This window comes from Strongylocentrotus purpuratus, unplaced genomic scaffold, assembly GCF_000002235.5.
Source record: "Strongylocentrotus purpuratus isolate Spur 01 unplaced genomic scaffold, Spur_5.0 spur5_scaffold_18, whole genome shotgun sequence".
Lineage (NCBI taxonomy): Eukaryota > Metazoa > Echinodermata > Echinoidea > Camarodonta > Strongylocentrotidae > Strongylocentrotus > Strongylocentrotus purpuratus.
Window position 1 is genome coordinate 26,440,706 of NW_022145603.1, and position 9,462 is coordinate 26,450,167.

Here is a 9,462-nt window from a genome sequence, read left to right on the forward strand (position 1 = left end):
CAGTTCAAAATAATGCTTGGAAATGGAAATTCAAATGATACCGTTTTAAAAACCAGAAAGATATGGTTTGAGGACAAGAAGCAGGATGTAATTCATTGCTCGACAATTTTGACTGTATTTAAAACAGAGCATCCAATATACCTGATATTTAATAATACTGTAAAATGTCCATTAAATAAAATAACTAAATAAACAAACAAATAATGGACCTCTTTAGCCAAGACTGTGGATTTTTATTGTTGAGCACTAAATGATTCTGCTCGGTCATACAGGCTAGGTGGGGGAATGCTTTCAATAGACTTAAATTTGAAAGGCCCTTTGTATCACTTCGTGCAAAATGACATAGGGCGCTTCTAATAAATTTATACGAGAAGTAAAACCCTGTTCATCATTGTTTTCGTGCTGCAAAGTTGTTTACAGACTGAAAAAGGGATAGTACGGGACTGTAGAGAGTGAATAAAACTAGGAAATTATAATTGAAAATGTAAAACAACGTTGTAAACCTAGCAATAAGAGGCTCTTGAATCTAGTTTTTAAATGGACATGGCTTTGGGGCTACCAGCTGTCGATTGCCAGCTAGCTGTCGATTGCCAGCTAGCTGTCGATTGCCAGCTAGCTGTCGATTGCCAGCTAGCTGTCGACTAGCTGTCGATTGCCAGCTAGCTGTCGACTAGCTGTCGATTGCCAGCTAGCTGTCGATTGCCAGCTAGCTGTCGATTGCCAGCGGATCCAGGAGGGGGCGGGCAAGATGGGACCCCCCCCCCACCCCCTGGCGATTAATGTGGGGGGGGGGTTATTTTTCAAATTTTCGAGGGCCAAACAATAGTGCTCTCTACCCCCCCCCCCCCCTTCCCCCTCTACCACTGAGTGAAATATCGGCCGGCACGATTTTTTTTTTTTATTTCAGCACACTAAATTTCAAAGTGATTTCAAGTTTGGGCCCCCCTAAGAAATCCTGAGTCCGCGCCGGTACCCCCCCCCCCCCCAAAAAAAAAAAAAAATCCCAAGGCTCCCCTGTAGTTTTTTTTATACATTGCTCCCCCCCCCCGTAAAAGGTCCCTATTTTCTCATTGTTTTACATCAACAACAACAACAACAACAACAATAATATTTATTATAAAACTCCAAAATTGGTTTGTTTTTATAAATAATAATATCTGCCCGGCGAAATATTTGAATTATTTGTAAGTATGTAGATTAAGATCATCAGACTTTATTACACTGATGAGGTGTATTGGGTTCCCTTCACTTGTCTCTTTCTGGCTCTCTTTCTCTTTCTCTCTCTCTCTCTCTCTCTCATTGGGACTGAAAAAGTATTGAATGTAATAATGTTTGATAAATAGATAAAACAGAATTCCTGTCCTTCTTGTACTTCGTAAATATAATACTTTACCTTGCTTACAAGTTAATTGCAAGCTCATTGTATAGATCAATTAAGAGAATAGCAATAAATATGGACTTTGAGTGAGATCAAAATGGGTTTAACATCAGTTTTTCTTTTTCAAAGATTAAAAAAAAAGCAACAGCTGGGTGTCGAACCCGATACCTTCCAGTTACCAGGCGATTGCCTACCCACTAGACTAAAGTGTCACATTGCTAATCTCCATGTTTTTTTTTCATACTTATACTTATTGTTGTAGATGTAGCAAAAGAAAAAAACGCAACAGCTGGGGGTCGAACCCGATACCTTCCAGTTATCAGGCGATTGCCTATACCACTAGACTAAAGTGTCACATTGATAATCTCAATGTATTCTTCATACTTACACTATATTGTTGTAGATGTAGCAAAAGATGTTTTCTGACTAATTCAGAGAGTCGCTTGTTAAAGAAAGAGTATTACATATTATTTTTTTCTTTGTTGATGGGGGGGGGGGGGGTGTCCCCTTTAAAAAGGAGATGACAAGTCAATTTTATGGAGTGAAGAAGAAAAAAAATAACATGGGGTATAAAGGAGAAACTGAGACTCGAACCGAGTACATTGCATTGTGAAGTGATCACTTTTATCCACAAGACCATTTTGCCTCACCGTGATAACTGGTTCGCTTTTTGTTGTTAACACTTTCTGCATGCTAATGACTTTACAAAATGTGCCGATTTACTGATTTGACGCTTTCGGGATGCATTATTATCATTATTTTTGTAGTCCGATGTTGTCAAGATTGCCCGTATTTTTTTTCTTTCAGTTACTGATATTACTGATATAATAGTGAGGTTTTATGTTTATTTCATTTAATTTGCAAACTGCTGACTTAAACTTAAAGTGATATGACAAGAGGCCACTGCCCTCACATAGCATAATGAATAGAACACGGGTCTATTCAATTCAGTATATGCTACGAATTCTATAACAGGGCACCAATGAATAGGGAAGCTTGGCTATTCGATTCTGTTTTCAATAGCTTGCACCTGCAATTTTTGAATAGTTACGTAACAAACTACTCAGCTCTTTCTGACATGGCATCAATTAGTGAATTGAAAACAAACCTGACCCTCCCTTCATTGAGCGACTTTTGTTTGGTCAAATGCGAGGATTACCAAAGAGGAGGTAATAATAGCATTCCTGACATTGCAACAATGACCGCGTTATTTTGATGCATTGTCCCTAAACCTACCGAAGAGGCTCTCTGTCCTTGTCTGGGAGGACAAGCACTTTAGACTGGGGCTGTAGTCTCATTTAAAGAAAGGAAAACAATTTCGGGACAGTTCAAAATAATGCTTGGAAATGGAAATTCAAATGATACCGTTTTAAAAACCAGAAAGATATGGTTTGAGGACAAGAAGCAGGATGTAATTCATTGCTCGACAATTTTGACTGTATTTAAAACAGAGCATCCAATATACCTGATATTTAATAATACTGTAAAATGTCCATTAAATAAAATAACTAAATAAACAAACAAATAATGGACCTCTTTAGCCAAGACTGTGGATTTTTATTGTTGAGCACTAAATGATTCTGCTCGGTCATACAGGCTAGGTGGGGGAATGCTTTCAATAGACTTAAATTTGAAAGGCCCTTTGTATCACTTCGTGCAAAATGACATAGGGCGCTTCTAATAAATTTATACGAGAAGTAAAACCCTGTTCATCATTGTTTTCGTGCTGCAAAGTTGTTTACAGACTGAAAAAGGGATAGTACGGGACTGTAGAGAGTGAATAAAACTAGGAAATTATAATTGAAAATGTAAAACAACGTTGTAAACCTAGCAATAAGAGGCTCTTGAATCTAGTTTTTAAATGGACATGGCTTTGGGGCTACCCGCTACCGCCGCCAGGCTACGCTGTCGATTGCCAGCTAGCTGTCGATTGCCAGCTAGCTGTCGATTGCCAGCTAGCTGTCGACTAGCTGTCGATTGCCAGCTAGCTGTCGACTAGCTGTCGATTGCCAGCTAGCTGTCGATTGCCAGCTAGCTGTCGATTGCCAGCTAGCTGTCGATTGCCAGCTAGCTGTCGATTGCCAGCGGATCCAGGAGGGGGCGGGCAAGATGGGACCCCCCCCCCCACCCCCTGGCGATTAATGTGGGGGGGGGGGGTTATTTTTCAAATTTTCGAGGGCCAAACAATAGTGCTCTCTACCCCCCCCCCTTCCCCCTCTACCACTGAGTGAAATATCGGCCGGCACGATTTTTTTTTTTTATTTCAGCACACTAAATTTCAAAGTGATTTCAAGTTTGGGCCCCCCTAAGAAATCCTGAGTCCGCGCCGGTACCCCCCCCCCCAAAAAAAAAAAAAAATCCCAAGGCTCCCCTGTAGTTTTTTTTATACATTGCTCCCCCCCCCCGTAAAAGGTCCCTATTTTCTCATTGTTTTACATCAACAACAACAACAACAACAACAATAATATTTATTATAAAACTCCAAAATTGGTTTGTTTTTATAAATAATAATATCTGCCCGGCGAAATATTTGAATTATTTGTAAGTATGTAGATTAAGATCATCAGACTTTATTACACTGATGAGGTGTATTGGGTTCCCTTCACTTGTCTCTTTCTGGCTCTCTTTCTCTTTCTCTCTCTCTCTCTCTCTCTCTCATTGGGACTGAAAAAGTATTGAATGTAATAATGTTTGATAAATAGATAAAACAGAATTCCTGTCCTTCTTGTACTTCGTAAATATAATACTTTACCTTGCTTACAAGTTAATTGCAAGCTCATTGTATAGATCAATTAAGAGAATAGCAATAAATATGGACTTTGAGTGAGATCAAAATGGGTTTAACATCAGTTTTTCTTTTTCAAAGATTAAAAAAAAAAGCAACAGCTGGGTGTCGAACCCGATACCTTCCAGTTACCAGGCGATTGCCTACCCACTAGACTAAAGTGTCACATTGCTAATCTCCATGTTTTTTTTTCATACTTATACTTATTGTTGTAGATGTAGCAAAAGAAAAAAACGCAACAGCTGGGGGTCGAACCCGATACCTTCCAGTTATCAGGCGATTGCCTATACCACTAGACTAAAGTGTCACATTGATAATCTCAATGTATTCTTCATACTTACACTATATTGTTGTAGATGTAGCAAAAGATGTTTTCTGACTAATTCAGAGAGTCGCTTGTTAAAGAAAGAGTATTACATATTATTTTTTTCTTTGTTGATGGGGGGGGGGGGTGTCCCCTTTAAAAAGGAGATGACAAGTCAATTTTATGGAGTGAAGAAGAAAAAAAATAACATGGGGTATAAAGGAGAAACTGAGACTCGAACCGAGTACATTGCATTGTGAAGTGATCACTTTTATCCACAAGACCATTTTGCCTCACCGTGATAACTGGTTCGCTTTTTGTTGTTAACACTTTCTGCATGCTAATGACTTTACAAAATGTGCCGATTTACTGATTTGACGCTTTCGGGATGCATTATTATCATTATTTTTGTAGTCCGATGTTGTCAAGATTGCCCGTATTTTTTTTCTTTCAGTTACTGATATTACTGATATAATAGTGAGGTTTTATGTTTATTTCATTTAATTTGCAAACTGCTGACTTAAACTTAAAGTGATATGACAAGAGGCCACTGCCCTCACATAGCATAATGAATAGAACACGGGTCTATTCAATTCAGTATATGCTACGAATTCTATAACAGGGCACCAATGAATAGGGAAGCTTGGCTATTCGATTCTGTTTTCAATAGCTTGCACCTGCAATTTTTGAATAGTTACGTAACAAACTACTCAGCTCTTTCTGACATGGCATCAATTAGTGAATTGAAAACAAACCTGACCCTCCCTTCATTGAGCGACTTTTGTTTGGTCAAATGCGAGGATTACCAAAGAGGAGGTAATAATAGCATTCCTGACATTGCAACAATGACCGCGTTATTTTGATGCATTGTCCCTAAACCTACCGAAGAGGCTCTCTGTCCTTGTCTGGGAGGACAAGCACTTTAGACTGGGGCTGTAGTCTCATTTAAAGAAAGGAAAACAATTTCGGGACAGTTCAAAATAATGCTTGGAAATGGAAATTCAAATGATACCGTTTTAAAAACCAGAAAGATATGGTTTGAGGACAAGAAGCAGGATGTAATTCATTGCTCGACAATTTTGACTGTATTTAAAACAGAGCATCCAATATACCTGATATTTAATAATACTGTAAAATGTCCATTAAATAAAATAACTAAATAAACAAACAAATAATGGACCTCTTTAGCCAAGACTGTGGATTTTTATTGTTGAGCACTAAATGATTCTGCTCGGTCATACAGGCTAGGTGGGGGAATGCTTTCAATAGACTTAAATTTGAAAGGCCCTTTGTATCACTTCGTGCAAAATGACATAGGGCGCTTCTAATAAATTTATACGAGAAGTAAAACCCTGTTCATCATTGTTTTCGTGCTGCAAAGTTGTTTACAGACTGAAAAAGGGATAGTACGGGACTGTAGAGAGTGAATAAAACTAGGAAATTATAATTGAAAATGTAAAACAACGTTGTAAACCTAGCAATAAGAGGCTCTTGAATCTAGTTTTTAAATGGACATGGCTTTGGGGCTAGCTGTCGATTGCCAGCTAGCTGTCGATTGCCAGCGGATCCAGGAGGGGGCGGGCAAGATGGGACCCCCACCCCCTTGCGATTAATGTGGGGGGGGGTATTTTTCAAATTTTCGAGGGCCAAACAATAGTGCTCTCTACCCCCCCCCCCTTCCCCCTCTACCACTGAGTGAAATATCGGCCGGCACGATTTTTTTTTTATTTCAGCACACTAAATTTCAAATTGATTTCAAGTTTGGGCCCCCCTAAGAAATCCTGAGTCCGCGCCGGTACCCCCCCCCCCCCAAAAAAAAAAAAATCCCAAGGCTCCCCTGTAGTTTTTTTCTACATTGCTCCCCCCCCCCCCGTAAAAGGTCCCTAGTTTCTCATTGTTTTACATCAACAACAACAACAACAACAATAATATTTATTATAAAACTCCAAAATTGGTTTGTTTTTATAAATAATAATATCTGCCCGGCGAAATATTTGAATTATTTGTAAGTATGTAGATTAAGATCATCAGACTTTATTACACTGATGAGGTGTATTGGATTCTCTTCACATGTCTCTTTCTGGCTCTCTTTCTCTTTCTCTCTCTCTCTCTCTCTCTCTCTCTCATTGGGACTGAAAAAGTATTGAATGTAATAATGTTTGATAAATAGATAAAACAGAATTCCTGTCCTTCTTGTACTTCGTAAATATAATACTTTACCTTGCTTACAAGTTAATTGCAAGCTCATTGTATAGATCAATTAAGAGAATAGCAATAAATATGGACTTTGAGTGAGATCAAAATGGGTTTAACATCAGTTTTTCTTTTTCAAAGATTAAAAAAAAAGCAACAGCTGGGTGTCGAACCCGATACCTTCCAGTTACCAGGCGATTGCCTACCCACTAGACTAAAGTGTCACATTGCTAATCTCCATGTTTTTTTTTCATACTTATACTTATTGTTGTAGATGTAGCAAAAGAAAAAAACGCAACAGCTGGGGGTCGAACCCGATACCTTCCAGTTATCAGGCGATTGCCTATACCACTAGACTAAAGTGTTACATTGATAATGTCAATCTAATTTTAGATTGACAATAGATTGAAATTCTCAATCTAATAGATTCAAATCTCAATCTATTGAAGATTTAAAATTTCCAATCTAATGGTAGATTGACTTTCAATCGGGTTAGATTCGTCCCTGACAGCAATCTGTGGCAGATTGAAAATTCAATCTAATAGACTGAGTTTTCAATCTTAGGAATTAAGAGAGCAGCTCTCAATTAACATAAGAAATAGAGGATCATGGGGACCAACAGGCACCGATTGGGGAAGTTTTCTATATAGAGGGAGCAAGTAGCTACAAGTAGGACAGTGGGGGTTTAAAATCAGGTATACCAGTCGTCGATCCCTACACGGGTGAGATCAGTGAGGGCAGCAGACATCAAATCAGGTGTCAGAGGGAGAAGCCTCTCCTGGATGGGTAGTGGTAGGCTGGTAATAAACGACGACCTCGCGATGCGATAGAGATGGCGGCATCCCCCAATCATTGTGTATGACTGTCTCTTGCATTCATAAGCAACCTGGGTTCTTAACAACCTTGGTGGTTTAAAAAAGGTCGTTGTTTGTTGGGTAGACGCCACAAAGAAGTTGGGATGACGATGATGGCATGTAGTTGGAGGGGCAAGCGGGTGCTAGGTGACTTAAGCAAACACCCTTTTCGGCAGAGACTGTCATTCAAAATAATACTTCGGTCATTCAGTTTAGCGTATCGGAAATTCAAATTTATTCCGTCAAGATTCATGTGAATTCATTTGCACTTGCCGAAAGGTGATCTCGTGCATTCAAAATACGCAACTACGCATTGCAGTTATTGCTTTTAACGTATAATCTTTTCCTCTCATTTTTTTAATGATTTTAGTAATACCGGACGCGCCGTAGACTATGATGAACTTGTAAATAAATGTGTACAGTTCAATAATGTCTTCTCTTCTTTAAAAAAAAAAAAAAAAGGAGGCTAATTTGGCTGACGAAAATACAAATTTGCACATCATGAATCTATCTTCGAACAGCAAAGCCGGTCTACATTATTTAAAATTAAATGCATCCCCTAAAATGGTTCCCAATTTGAATATCAATAATATCTAAAAAGTCGCCCTGGCGTTTTGTGTTGATCTTTATATACTTGTTTATGCTGCAAATTTATTTTTTAAATCAATTTGTTCTTCATAAAAATAATTTCATTGCATATCTTTACAAAATGTCTTTGCCGTTATGGAGTGAACATGTCGAATGATGATGGTTTATCATCATAGAGTTAAGAAATATTTCGTCCTATATTTTGATTACGTCATTCTCTTCAGAACACTGATGTTAAATGGAATGAAAATAAACTGTAGGTCTATTTCTTTTCTTCTTTTTTTTTTTTTGTTGTTGGTCGAATCTATAACTGAATTATACGCGCTGTGAGGACCACTTTGCGTGGGACCATTTTGATCGCGAGTGGCAGTGGCGAGGGAGTTTGTACTGAGAAAGCATGATTGTGTGTGCGGTACGTGGATGTTTATGTGAGTGTAGGTTAGGGTTGTTAGTGCGTATTATGCTGCACTGCTAAAGCCAGGGTAATTATGCTGCATTATTGTAGAGCGCTTAGAGACTTCTGACAAAGTAAGTGTTAGGCGCTATATAAGCACTGTAATTATTTTTATTTTATTTATTTTTCATTTTCAACATTTAGGGTTAAAAGGAAACAAAGTTGTTGATCTATGGAATATTGGGAAAGCTATTTTGAGAATAGCGGAAAAAGGATAACTGGAGTTTAGTGCATAGATGTAAAAGATTATGACATTTAAATGCAGTTTAAAGGTACTGTGAAGCTCCTCAGAGATTTATTATCAAGGAAGGTTTATGAATATTTCATAGAGAAGCTACAAAATTTATTTGTTTTGAAGATTCATGATGGACGGGGATTTTCAGATTTTTCAATTGAGGTATATAGGGAGATATTTAGTAGGCCTAGGAAAGTTACTCTTGTTAACAGACTAAGAGAAATTCAGTATAAACTGCTTCATGGAGCAATATTTGTTGAAGATAACTTGTGCTCATTTTGTAAGCAAAAGATTGAAACATATTTACACTTGTTCTGGGAGTTTGTACAGGTTCACAGGTTATTGCAGTATGTAAGTTTGAGCTAATGGAATTAAGGTATGTCGATTGGGTAAATATTCATTTAGAGTTGTCCGGTAATTCCCCACGAATAAAGATATTTAATACAATTATTTTTGCAATGAAATATTGGATATATAGATGCAGAGGAAAGTCCGTAATATTGTCTTTGGGTGAGTTTAAAAAACAAAACTGTTGGAATTAAGGGAAGAAGAAAAGAATATTGCAGGGAGGGCAGGTAAATTAACCTTACATTTACTGAAGTGGGAACAAGTGAAGTATTTATGAACTTTTAACACTGGGCTATTGTAGCCTCGTTTAAACGATTTTTTAA